The following is a 14,601-nucleotide window of genomic DNA, read 5'->3' on the forward strand; positions in this document are numbered from 1 at the left end:
TTTGCAAGCTCAGTCTGCTTTAAGCTCAGCCACCACTGCCCATCCTTTTGCCTCATTCACTGTCTTCCCCAGACTCCTTAGAGGTGCTGGAAGGTTCTTTCCGTCCATGTTTACAAATGAGGGAGCTCAGCTCCTGAAAGCTGTAGTGTCAGTTCAGAGGCATAAGACTGGGAGTCAGGAGGCAGCTTTTGGCCCTTTTCTGTGAGTTCGGGTGCCCCTGGGGCTTTAGCTCCCGATGTGTGACGTGGAGGGCTGGGCTTCTCGGGCATCAGACGGTGTGGATACTCGGAGGGCCTGCTTTTGGGGCCCCAGGCAAAGTGTGGTGATTGTGAACCCCGACCCTGCACACTGGGAGTTCAGAGCTTGTCAACCTAAATGTGCTTCTGTGGAATGTGGATTGTTTGTTCGGAGATGAGGACAGTTTTAGCTTCAGGCTCAAGAGAAACTTCTGTGCCTCCCTTTAACTATCAGGAAGAAATTGAATTAGGGGACTTGCCCATAAGATTATCAGCGATAACTTGTTGTTAATCCTCACCTGAGGATATTTTTCCATTGATTTTTAAAGAGTGGAAATGAGGGAGAGATAGAAACATCAGATGTGAGAGAGACACACACACTGATTAGTTGCCTCCCGTACTTGCCCTGCAATCAAGGTACATGCCCTTGACTGCAATCGAACCCAGGACCATTCAATCTGGGGGCCCACACTCCAGGGCAGCAATCTTTTTTTCTGATTCATCTACTATGGCGGTGGTCTGAAAGGTTGGCGCCCGTTGATCTACATGACACAGCAAAGTTCTATTTACTAAAGGTCTGTTGTTACCACTTTGCAATGAGGCACCTTTCCTCATCCCTAGCTCAGAATGTCTTCTGTTCTCTTTCTATCTCTGAACCTCTCCTGCACGTGGGAATCTCTGACTCCTGTATGAGGGCTTCTCAGACATATTTTTATCTTGCTAATCTGTTCTGTGTCTATTTGATTATTAGACCAGCTAAAAGAACTTGGAGGGCAGAGGGACGTTAGTCCCTCCCTGTTTGACAGTAGGGGTCCAGGCTGAGGTCACAACCACCTCTTGTCTCCTCTGCACCCTGTACAACCACTCATGGCCTCTTACGGTTCTGTGATTACATCAGTGTGCTTTTCTCCTCATCTCTGCTTAATTTGAAATGTTTCTCTCTCTCCACTTGGTTGAACACCTAGAGTACTCACATCTCTTCTTTGAGAGCAGCATTCATTGCTTCCTTCTCTCGAGTGCTTTGTTCCTAACTCTCACAGAGCACTTTGCAGTGTCTGTCTCTTCACTAGACCATACGCTTCCTAAAAGTAGGCATTTGTAGCTTTCATCTGACTCCATATGCCCAGCACCAGCCTGATACAGTGCCTCGCCCTCAGGGGATGTTTAATAGAAGCTCCTTAAGCTGACCACCTTTGCATATCTGGGGGAGTGGCATACAGTCAGAGAGGTTACGTGACTTGTCCAAGGTCATGAAGCAGGTACCTGGGCAGCGTTCATCTTGTACCTCCATTCAGCCTACACGCCAGCCAGTGGGAATTGCAGTTTCAGAGTTTTTACAAATGTCTCTCCCCTCCCTGTGAGATAGGGTATGTGGGGGAACAGCTGCAATTGGTAAAAACCACAGGAGCTGTGAGGAAGGAGGAAGATCACCCTCGCACCGAATTTGTGGCTGAAAACCAGCAAAGGCCAGTTTGATCCAACATGGCAACTAATTTCACCTGGTGGTACCCCCTAGCCTCAGTATATGCTCATTACTTGCTAAATGACACACCACACCATCATCCTTGGAAAGAGAAAGCCCATATAAGGGCATGGAATGGCTGACTGAGCTCCCCAGAGAAATCTCCACCCTTTTCCTCAGAAGATCTTGAATATTCCTGTCCCTTATTAAATTCCTTACACCCCGGGTTAAATGCAGCTCAATAAAGGAAGCAAATAAAGGGGGCTCCTCCATTGGTGGAGTAGCCCATTCTCCGTCTCACTGCTTCACTAACAAAACCACAGTCACTTTAAACTATGCTGGCATTTGAATTCTTCCCTGCAGGAAGCCAAGAACGCACCATGGGCTGAAACCCGTTTGGCTCAGTGGTAGAGCATTGGTCTGCAGACTGAAAGGTCCCGGGTTCGATTCCGGTCAAGGGCATGTACCTTGGTTGCGGGCACATCCCTGGCAGGGGGTGTGCAAGAGGCAGCTGGTCGATGTTTCTCTCTCATCGACGTTTCAAGCTCTCTATCTCTCTCCCTTCCTCTCTGTAAAAAATCAATAAAATATATTAAAAAAGAAAAAAAAAAGAAAAAAAAGAATGCACCATGGGTCACAGATCCTTGGTCCCCAGGCATCATCCTGCATCATCTGCACTTTGTATTGCTGGTCCCTATAACGGGGAGGCTTTTCCCTCTACTCTCCCTCCCCCTGAGAAAAGCTTTCAGACACCAGACTAACACGTTAAGGGCCCAGCCTGTTTTGTCAGTCAACACACTCTATATTCCGTTCTTACTGTTTCTTTTTTTCTTTTTCTAAATGTATTTTTATATATTTTTAATTGATTTTTTTTTTTACAAAGAGGAAGAGAGAGGGATAGAGAGTTAGAAATATCCATGAGAGAGAATCACCGATCAGCTGCCTCTTGCACACCCCCTATTGGGGATGTGCCCGAAACCAAGGTACATGCCCTTGACTGGAATCGAACCTGGGATCTTTCAGTCTGCAGACGGACGCTCTATCCACTGAACCAAACCGGTCTCGGCTGTTCTTACTGTTTCTGTATCCCTCACTCCTCACTATACTGTCAGCTTCTGGGTCCCATCTGTCTCTCCATTGCTTACCGCAGGACTTGGTGCATCATAGTAGGAACTCTGATGGTTTGTCCATGAACAGACAGCAGGGATCCTCATCAAACCTTCCCATCATATCATAGCTCCATGTTGCCTTCCAAAGTCATTGCCATGCTTCCCCTCCCTCCAATTCACTTTGGCCACAACATTATTTGTCTCTGTCCAACTGGCAGGTTCACTCCTTCACTGCCCTGGTGGGCAGGGCCTCAGCCCCAGCTGCCCAGGGGCCTCCCTCTGGGACGGGGTGAGGGAATATTTGGGATGGGGGCACATCCCCTGCCCACCAGCAGCCATGTCAGCTTTCTATTGATAAAGCCCCTTGTTCATCGCAGGCAGAAGACTGGGTGAGGGCCTGAGCGGCATGGCCTTCTCCACCTTATCTGAACTCGTGCTTTATCCTCTGTCCCCACCTGGCATTGGAGCCAACAGTGGGGATCCACAGGGGGACCCCAGTACCCCTGGCTCTCCTGAGGTCAGCATCCCTTGGTGCAGCTGTTCCTGCTGATGCCCAATGCCATCTGGCAGGGCACTTCCACCTTGTCCATTTTCATTTCTGTTTTTCTGTGTCTCCAGCACTTTCTCTTCCAGAGCCACCAATTAACCCTATTCAGCATTTCTGGAAGGCCAATGCCCTTGCTTAATTCACACTCCAAATTCAAAGGAAAACCAGTCCTATGTATTCTTTAAAATACATATATATATACACGTGTGTGTGTGTGTGTGTGTGTGTGTGTGTGTGTGTGTGTGTTTTGATTTTAGAAAGAAGGGGAGGGAAAGAATCATCAACCTAGGCCAGGAATTGAACAAGTGAGCTCTTGGTTCATAAATCAATGCTCAACAACTCAGCCACACCAGCTGGGCCTACTTATTCTTACTCCATAGTCACTTCATCTCTGTTAGCCTCAGGCTTGTCATCTACCTTCTTCTCAGGGCTGTGAGGTTGCAGGAAGGTTGGGTACAGGGCCTGGTGCATTGTGAGGGCCTGAAAAAGGATGAATGAATCTCCTTCCCTCCTGTAGAGGGAAAGAGAGAGCCAGAGAAACATGTAGAGAAGGCTCCTCAGTTATAGGGCAACTTGTCTGCCAAGTCAAAGGCAGGGTAAGGTGCAGGTGTGAGGGGACAGGAAGGAAGCCAGGACTGGCATCCTGCTCTAAGGATGAAGCTTCTACTGCTATCTGATCTTATTGTGGTTTTTCAGACTGTGATATGTGAGTCACCAGTGGGTTTATGAAATCAATTCAGTGGGTTGTGATTAGATTTAAAAAGATGAACAGAATTGGGGACTCTTTCCTCCTCCCCATGTGGGAGTCTATGCTTTCTCAATAACTTTCCACATTTTGCTATTTATAATAATAAAATACTAATATGCAAATGGTCATCACACCGAGACACCATAATGACCGATCAGCAGGAGGTGCTGGAGCACCTCTTGGGCCCTTTCCCTCACCCCCGAACAGCAGCTCTTGTGGCGTGGATGGGAGGTGAGGCGCCTCCTCACAAGGCTGATGCAGATGGGAGGCGGAGGGCAATTGGTGGCGACCAGACCAGGAGGGAGAGGGCAACCAGGCTGGCAGGGGAGGGTGGTTGGGGGTGACCAGGCCAGCAGGGGAAGCCATTTGGCGGCAATCAGGCTGGCAGGTAGAGGTGGTTAGGGGTGATCAGGCAGGCAGGCAGGCAGAGGCAGTTAGAGGCAATCAGGCAGGCAGGGGAGCAGTTAGGGGCATCAGGCAGGCAGGTGAGTGTCTAGGAGACAGCAGCCCTGGATTGCTAGAGGGATGTCCTAGATTGGAGAGGGTACAGGCTGGGCTGAGGGGTCTTCCCCACCCTGTGTACAAATTTTGTGCACTGGGCTCTAGTAAAAATAAATAAATAAAAGGATAAACAGAATTGAAAAATAGAGTATGCTGCATGTTATAAGTATTATTTTGTTCGTGTTATTTCTATATGTCTGTATGTCCTAGGTTGTGATATATTGATAGAATGTATTTCTTTTTTAAAAGAAGGCTCTCTGAGTAAGCCAAGTTAACTTTGAAAAAAGTATTTTTACTGATTATAGAGAGGAAGGAAGAGGAAGGGAGAGATAGAAACACCAAGGATGAGAGAGAATCATTGATCAGCTGTCTCCTGCATGCCCCACACTGGGGATCAAGCCTGCAACCCAGGTATGTGCCCCTGACTGGAATTGAACCCGGGACCCTTCATTCCACAGGCTGACGCTCTATCCACTGAGCCAGACCGGATAGTTTTCTAGAATTTATTTCTTACTGTGGATTGTGAGTTTGAAAGCTACTGATAGATTGAAAAGTTACCAAACAACTGACACCGTTCTAAGCATCCCACATGCACTAACTCATTTAACCCTATAACCCTATGAGGTTGGTACTGTTACACAGCTCCCAACTTACATATGGAGAAACCCAGGCACATAGAGGTTAAGTAACTTGTCCAGGGTCACCCAGGGAGCTATACTTCCTCTAGCAAAGGTGTGATCTAACGCTAGACTGCTGCCTCCCCAGCCGCCCCCCCCCCCCCCCCCCAATCCCTACTTAGTCCCAGCCATCTAGGCCATCAGAGCAACCTGGGCTCAAACATTGCAGCTGGCGGCAGGCAAGCAGCAGTGGTTGTGAGCAGAGGCGCCCACACGGTGGCAGTGTGGTTCTTTCAGCCTGCCCACAGTGGGCCAGGCTAGCTGGGCACAAAACTGGGAGCACGGGCTCTCCCAGGACTACAGGGCTGAGCACAGGTTATAGGGTGCTTCTCCCTGACCACGTGTTTAAGAATTTCATAGCTTGAGGGACACACCTTAGGAACAAACAAACAAACTCAGAGAGGGGTGCTCGGCCGCACAGTCTAAGGTGATAGTTTCTCTCCAAGAGGTGTTTGGCCCTAGAGCAATGGTTGGCAAACCGCGGCTCTAGAGCCACATGCGGCTCTTTGGCTCCTGGAGTGTGGCTCTTCCACAAAATACCATGTGCGGGCGCGCACGTACAGTGAGATTGAAACTTCGTGGCCCATGCGCAGAAGTCAGTTTTCTGCTCAAAAGAAATTTCAATCGTTTTCCTGTTGATATTTGGCTCTGGTGACGAATAGGTTTGCCGACCACTGGCCTAGAGTAACTTTGTTTTCAATTTCCATCTTGATGGTAATTCTTTTGTAAACACTGTTGCAGAACAGTTGGAACTATGGCCTATGTGTTGCAATTCAAGAAGTTGGTTGTGATTCACATTTTGTCCTGTTTCCAGCAATTACCCAGTGGGCCCCCCCCACCCCATCCCTTTCTGAACATAAAGACTTGGCACTGGAATGGGAACATAACCTTCACTTCATAAATTGGTGCCATGGTAGATGTGGAGTGCCATGGCTGTGATGTAGAGGGGCATATGCTGTCACCCACACCTGCCCACTCCACTGTGATCCCGGTGCCCTCAGCAGACACATGCAGGCTCATTCCACATCCTGCCCACTCCTGGGGTGAGGCTCCTCACGTGTTCCTGGTTCCACTGGGCAGGGTCAAGTCTGCAGCTGTGAGGGGCTGGGGAAGGGCGGCCCGGAAGGACCCTTCCTCTTTCATCCCTCACCCTTTGGCTAGCTCCGCCTCCCCATCCCGGAACAGGAGGCAGCTGTGTGTTAGAAAAATAACGAGCCCTGGGCACAGAATTGGAACTGCTTCTTCAACAGGCCATGGCCCCTCCCCCGCTGAGTGCCCTCCGCAAGGCGGTCACCTCTGGCACTGTCGCCCATCTGTATGAGGCTCTAACAATGCTTACTCTGCAGAAAGGGTGGAAACTTTCATAACAATGAAATAATGCACGGCACATCTGGGGTCTGTACCACATGCCTCCCAACTAACTGTTCTAGCACTTCTCCTGTTTCTCCTCACAGCAAGCAAGATGCTATTAGTCACATTTTACCAATGAGAGACACCGAGGTCCTAAAAAGATAAATAACAGCCTAGCCCAGTGGTAGGCAAACTCATTAGTCAACAGAACCAAATATCAACAATACAACGATTGAAATTTCTTTTGAGAGCCAAATTTTTAAAAAATATATATTTTATTGATTTTTTTTATAGAGAGGAAGAGAGAGGGATAAAGAGTTAGAAACATCGATGAGAGAGAATCATCCATCAGCTGCTTCTTGCACACCCCCTACTGGGGATGTGCCCGAAACTAAGGTACATGCCCTTGACCGGAATTGAACCCCGGACCCTTCAGTCCGCAGGCCGACGCTCTATACACTGAGCCAAACCAGTTTCGGCAAGAGAGCCAATTTTTTTTAAACTTAAACTTCTTCTAACACCACTTCTTCAACATAGACTCGCCCAGGCCGAGATATTTTGTGGAAGAGTCACACTCAAGGGGCCAAAGAGCCGCATGTGGCTCGCGAGCCTAGACCATGAATCAAGCAAATGGGAGGCCTGTGACTCAAACCCAGGCAGGCTGGCCCAGAGGGTGCAGCCTTAACTCGGCTCTACCGAGTCTTCACTATGACCTGTAAACAGGAGTTAGCATGTAGAAAACCTTTGAAAAGGTACCGTTAGTGTAAACACTAGGTCTAATGATAGGCTTTGCTGGATGTGCAAAGCACACACTTGTGCAGGGAAGACAGGGCTCAGGCGTGTTGGCGTTAGATCCATGGAACACATGTGGACCTGGATTTGAATCCTGGCCCTGCCACTCACATGTACTCTGATGTAACCCAGCTAAGGCTCAGCCTCCTCCTCTGTAAAATGGGGCTGTCAGTACCTACCTCCGAATGCTTACAGGTACGCAAATCCAGTCTTAGAAAAGTCATGTGACTTACCAAGGGCACACAGTTAGTTAGTGTCCAGGGGAGGCTCACATTCTGATCTTCTGACCACAGGTCCTGGGTCAGACCCTGCAAGGATGTGGCAGTGAGGCAGGATAGTAAGAAGTTAGAAAAATTGGGCAAGTGGAATGGAAAACTGAGACGGGATAATTTAAGCAAGGCCAAACAATGTAAACAACTTACGGACAGCTAGTGAATCACAAGACCTTGTCTTCCCTAACCAAGGACACTTGAGAACAAATGGTTTATATTTCTCCTCCCTAGCCAGAGAATAAATAGCTTAAATCCGTGGTCGGCAAACTACGGCTCTCGAGCTCTTTGGCCTCTTGAGTGTGGCTGTTCTACAAAATACTTCGGCCTGGGCGAGTCTATTTTGAAGAAGTGGCATTTGAAGAAGTTTAAGTTGAAAAAATTTGGCTCTCAAAAGAAATTTCAATCGTTGTACTATTGATATTTGGCTCTGTTGACTGAGAGAGAGAGAGAGAGAGAGAGAGAGAGAGAGAGAGAGAGAGAGAGAGAGAGACAGAGATGAAATATAGTGGCAACCATATTTTGGTAAAAACTGCTGTTTGAATTTTAACCTTGCTATCTGACTTCCACCTTCGATTACTTGCTTAAACAATAGGGTAGTTACAGGAGATTGACTCCCACTGACTCAGTAGCTTCAGGGGTAGAAACTATAGATAACCTTTAGTTCTGCTTTTGTATTATGGGCAAGATAGGGCCACATTCCAATGTCCAGCAGGGTGTGACTGGGAACCAACCCTGCAGGCTGTCCCCAGTCTTTAGAATTTAGTCTTTAGGATTTAGGAACAGATAAGGATGGCCAGTTCCTCGTCCTGAGGGGCCAATCAGGGAGGGACAAACCAGCAGTGGAATGGGAAGGGAGGTATAAGAGGAGGGACTGCCCCTCCATCGGGGCTCTCACCTGGGTGTTTGCCGGCTGCTGCGTCAGCCAAGGTTTGAGCCCGGATTCGAATCTGTAATAAATTCTTTCTGGCTTAATCAAATTGGTTTTGGTGGTCCATCTCTTGGGGACTCGCTCCATAACAAAAGAGAACAGAGAGGTTTTTTTTTACTTTCCAGTGAGCTAAAAGCAGCCCCACCTTGGCTCACTTCTTTTCTGTACCGTTTTTACGGAGCTTAAGCAGACTACCACCTAGGCTCTCTCCTGTTGCTTCTTCTACAGCCCTTCCTTTGTTTCACTGTCCCCAGCCTGTCAATGTACTGTCAAAATCACCTGGACTTGTGCTGTGAAATCTTTCCATTGATGAATGCTTTAACCAAGTGAGCTGCCAGCCAGGGCCAAAGATTTTATAGCAGATATTATAAATATGCTCAAAGACATAAAGGAAAATATGCTCATAATGAGTAAATCGATAGGTAATTTCACTAGAGAGAATAGAAACTATTAAAAATAAATAAATGAAGATTTTCTCTTTCTCTAGCTCCCCCATTCCTCTCTCCCTCTAAAATAAAATAAAAAAAATTAAAGTTAGTCTGATATAATCAACATCTGGGTCAACTCCATGTCAGTCTCCATTAACTGCTTCTTCTCTTGAGTATGGGTCATATTTTGCTATTTATATGTCTAATAATTTGGGGTTATATCTTAGACACTATTTTGCTCATAACTATGAAATTTGGGTAGGGCTTGGCAGTAACAGCTCTCTTTGCTCCATGTGGGGAGGTCTCGTGAGGCTGGATGATCCCTTTCTAAGATGATATACTGACGTGGCTTCCAGTTGGTACTAACTGTCACATGGGGCTACCCCCCAGGATGGTGGCTGGGTTCCCAGACAGATGGTAGAAGCTGCCAGTCTCTTAGGGCTTGTGCCCAGAAACTGTCGTGACATCACTTCCACCATGTTTTTGGTTCAAACAGTCCTGGAGAGCACCCCAATTCCAGGGGAGGGGCACAGATCTCACCTTTTGATAAGAGTCATTGAGTTTTTGGCTATATATCTATCACAGCAGAGGCTTTGGGCACCTCTTCTTTTCCTGACAGATGGATGTACTTAAAACCCTACCAAGGTTGGTGTGAAGGGGCTCACCTCACATAGTTTCTGCAGTTGCTTTGTTTCTAAACCACAATGGTAGATTCTAACACACTGCGCATGTTGAGATATTGCTGTGTGTTTTTTCTGTAGGTAGGAGGTTTCTACATCTAATTAATTCATAATGGCTAGAGAAACTGGTCTGAAAGAGCAATGTCTCAAAGAGAGTGAAAAAGCGGGTGACACACTGGGGGAAGACCGCTGTTTGCTGTGAACTGGGGGCTTTCTCTAGAAGAGCAGGCACAGCAGTCTGACTTACGCAGAACTGCGAGGGGAGTGAGGCGTTCTCTTAGTCCTTTCTCCCCTGCTCCAATACGTCTGTTGCAGGCTATGTTTTTATTTCAGGTTTGATGGATTGGTCGTGTTGATGTACTTGGATTAAATACTTGGGCTAAAGCATCTCATATATTTGTCCATCAACTTCACTTTGTAGCAGATTTACATCCCGTCCGGGATGCCAGATTGATTTAATGCTTTCTTAAAGCCTGTGGTCTGACAAAAAGCACTCCCCTGTCAGCATTTTTAGCATCCTTAAGACATAAGCATCTGCAGTGAAATGATGCAGCCTCTGGCTTCTTTTCTGGGAAGAATCTAATTTGGTTTGTGGGGATGATGATGTGATTGGCCGGAGAGCTGAGAATCTCGCGGCTGAAGCCTGGCGCGGGCCGATGCTCCAGACTCGAGCTTTTCTCTTCCTGTCTGGGCCATCCCACCCTGCCTGGGCCGCGGGAGGTCTGGGTTTGATGCAGTGGGTTAGTGCTCTGTGTGAGGGTACCTTTTGTGGAATCAGCATTGCAACATGTCTGTGCCTCCTATGGGAACCACACACTTTCCTAGGTTTGAGGATTGCTTGCTCTCAATTTCTTGTCACCCAGTGTTCACATGAAGGAAACTCACAGGGACGGTGATGAGGGAAGGTTGATTTAATTATTTAATATTTAGAGGATGGCTCAAAGGAAGTAGATTTTTAAAGCTATTTGGTGCATGTATTAATTATCTATTGCTGTGTAACAACCCTCCCAATTTATTTTATTTTAAATTTTTACTTTTTTAATATATATATATATATATATATATATATATATATATATTATTGATTTTCTACAGAGAGGAAGAGAGAGGGATAGAGAGTTAGAAACATCGATGAGAGAGAATCATTGATCAGCTGCCTCTTGCACACCCCCCACTGGGGATGTGCCTGCAACCAAAGTACATGCCCTTGACGGGAATTGAACCTGGGACCTTTCGCAGGCCAACGCTCTATCCACTGAGCCAAACCGGTTTCGGCTTTAATTTTTTACTTTTAAGTTGAGAGAGAGAGAGAGAGAGAGAGAAAGAGAGAGAGAGAGAGAGAGAGAGAGAGAGAGAGAGAGGGAGAGACATCAATGAGTTGCCTCCCACATGTGCCCTGACTAGAATCAAACCATCAAACCTGTCCCTTTGGTGTACAGATGATACTCCAACCGAGTCACATTGGCATCCCCCAAACTGATCAGCTTAAAACAACAAACATAAGTCTCTGTAGCTTAGGGGTCAGGGAGCTACTTAGCTGGCGGTTGTGCTCAGGGCCTTTCATGGGGCTGCGTTAAGGTGCAGTCATCCGAAGGCTGGACTGGAGAAGGGTCCACTTCCAGGCCCCCTCACGCACTGGCTGTTGGCAGCTCAGTTCCTTGCCATGTGGGCCTGTACATACCGGATGTCCTTTTGACAGGACTGGTGGCCTCCCCAGGGAGGGTCTTGGGGGGGGGGGGAGAGCACAGTTTCTTGGTGGATGAATGCGTGTGTGTTTTTGTTGTTATTAATTCTTATCCAAGGATATTTTTCCCATTGATTTTTAAAGACAGTGGAAGAAGGGAGGTAGAGAGAGAGAAACATCAATGTGAGAGAGACACGATGATTGGTTGCCTCCTGCGTGTGCCCTTGACCAGAATTGAACCTAAGACCCTTCAGTCTGTGGGCCAGTGCTCTAACCATTGAAAAAACTGGCTAGGGCTGAATGTGTTTTTATGAGACTGACACACTGCCCACTGCGCCAAGAGGGCTGTTTGAGTTTTCAAAAACTTAATCTTGAAAGTGACATCCTCTCATTTCTGATGTATTCTATTTGCTAGAAGTTAATAACTATTAAGTCCAGCCCACACCCAACAGGAAGGAATGGAGCTCCAGCCCTTTCGGGGAGAAATATCAAAGCATTTGTGGACAGATGTTTAAAACCACCACAGCACAGTTCTGGGCATGTAGCAGACAAATTCACTTCTTGGTGAGTCCATTTCTAGGCAGTTTTTAGGGAAAACTCTAATTTTTTTTATTAGTAATTTAAATTCTTTATTGTTTAAAGTATTACATACGTCTTTTTCTCCCATTGACCTCTCCCTGGCCTTTGCTCTTACCCCTCTACTGTCTGTGTCCATGGGTTATTCTTATATTCGGGACACCCCAATTTGATCAGGTGAAAGGAACTGGGGCTCTCCAACAGACTGTATTTGGTACACAGGAGACCTCTACACATTGAGGATTCTAATCTTTCGTTTTCTATCAGGAGGAGGAAAGATTCTTCCAGAGATCTCCATAGTGCTTGGTCAGTCAGGCCAAAGACTAGCAGAGGAACACACCCACATAAAATTCTCTTCTCTAGACTAAAAAGTTGCCCTCCGCACTCGGTGCTTTGTCTCCCCAGTGGGGGAGACAGATTTTGCCCGATATATATATAATTGTTTATTTCAGAGAGGGAGACACAGAGAGAGAGAGAGAGAAACATCAATGATGAGAATCATTGATTGGCTGCCTCTTGCATGCCCCTACTGGGGATCAAGTCTACAACCTGGGCACATACTCTTGACTGGTCTTGAACGGGGGACCCTTTAGTCTGCAGGCCGATGCTCCGTCCACTGAGTCAAACCAGCTAGGTCCTGCCCCCAGCGATTTTAAATTTCAAAATCAGATGTGATTAAAAAAAATAATGTATTTATTTCACTATAGAGTATAATCACAAATTTGAGTAAGTGGGAAAAAAACTAAAAAAGACTTCTGCAAATCTTAACACAACCACCGATGACATTTAGTGGGGCTTCCTTTCTGTAATATGCTGGTTTCTATTTTTATGTAGTTTAAAGAAGTTGCAACTACAATTTCATATCCTGTTTCTTTTCACTTAACTTCATTATACATCTCTCACCATATTTTAGTTTTTGAGAGCTGTATAATTGGGTGAATGTGCCATAGTTTACTTACTTGATTTTTCTCCTTTTCCCCCCAATTAGTTCTATATATAATAAAGATGTTTATTATAGTTTGCTGTAATTATTTTCTGCCCATGTTTTGACTTTTAATTTTTACCAACTTCTTTAAAATAATCCCATTAGTCCCATTGATTAGGTACAGGCTAGAGGGGTGGACCCAGAAATGTTAAACCTTTTTGTCTGGGGAATTACTCCATTGCTTCTAAACCTGGAATAGCCTTTCTTTTATTAAAGTACCCCCTCTTCATCTCCAGTTTCTATATGGCTTAAAAAAAAAAATTCATCTGGAATTAGATTTGTAGTATGAAATAGGGTCTAAAATTAGATGCATTTTCTTTTCCAAATTACTACCCAGTTAGACCAACATTATTGATTGCATGGGCCTGCACAATCTTTTCCACTGGTTTGTGATTTTTGAAAAATACCTTATTCTTACTTAGAATGGGGTCTGTTTCTGGCCTCTTATTTCACTGACTTGTCTCCTTTGCACCAATAGCTTTGTAATATTTAAAAAAAAAAAAAAAAGGAATTAATGAAGTCAGGCCTTGGCTAGAAGAGGAACTTGGTCCAGCTGGGAACAATGAGATCTGCTAGGAGGGAAGATCAAGATAGGATCTCTAGCAAATGCAGCAATGATCTTCATAGGAAAAAAGTAGTTCTGTTTGAAGCCAACTATCTATAGTAATCAAAGTGTAATATGCTAATTAGACTGGACATCCTTCTGGATGAAGCTGGGGCTGAGAGAGGCCCATGTCCCAGGTGACTGCTGGCGGCTGGAGGGAGGCCTGGGTTCCGGGTGCCAGAGGGAAGCCAGTGCCAGCAGCAGGGTGAAGGCCTATTCTTTTTAAAAATTTTTATTTATTTTATTTTTAATTTATTAAGGTTATATTTGTCCTCAACCCCCCATTCCAGTCCTCCACCCCGGAAGGCTACTCTTGCATGCATTTTGTGCATCAGGCCTCTGGTCCTATATAATAAAAGCCTAATATGCAAATTGTCCCCTCCGGTGGTGGTTCGAATGCTTGCTATGATGTGCACTGACCATCAGGGGGCAGTGTGGAACATGGCGGGTGTCAGTGATGAGGTGCTGCCGGCCCCGATGAGAGTAGGACTGTGGCAGGATGGTGGAGCAGGTGAGTGGGCAGCGTCAGACCAAGGCGGGTGTGAGCGGGGCCCAATCGCCCTGCAAACAGTGACCAGTGGTGGCAGTGGGGGGTGGGGGACCCGGCCCCGATGATGGGATGGTGGAGCAGGTGAGAGGGCAGTGCCAGGCCAAGACAGAGTGCCAGGTGGAGCTGCAAGCTGGGGCCCCAATCTCTGCAGGCCACCCGGAGGGCCCCCACCCAAGCACAAATTCATGCACCGGGCCTCTATTAATTTATAAGAATACCAGGGACGTTGCTCAGACATCTCTATCAGCTGAGCAAGAATGGAACCATGTCTTACTAAACACAAATAAGGCTGGCGGATATTTTGATGGAACTAACAAGTTGGCAGACGACAGGGAAGAGCAGCAGATGCCACATATTCAGGCATCAGTAAACCATGTGTTTCAGCACCTCGAGCTTTTATTGGAAAAGAGGCTCAGCCAGCCTTCAGTGATCCGGTAGGCAAGATGTCTATTAAATTATGGGCACTGTCCTA

Source organism: Pipistrellus hanaki, assembly GCF_964339955.1.
Source record: "Pipistrellus hanaki genome assembly, chromosome: 3".
Lineage (NCBI taxonomy): Eukaryota > Metazoa > Chordata > Mammalia > Chiroptera > Vespertilionidae > Pipistrellus > Pipistrellus hanaki.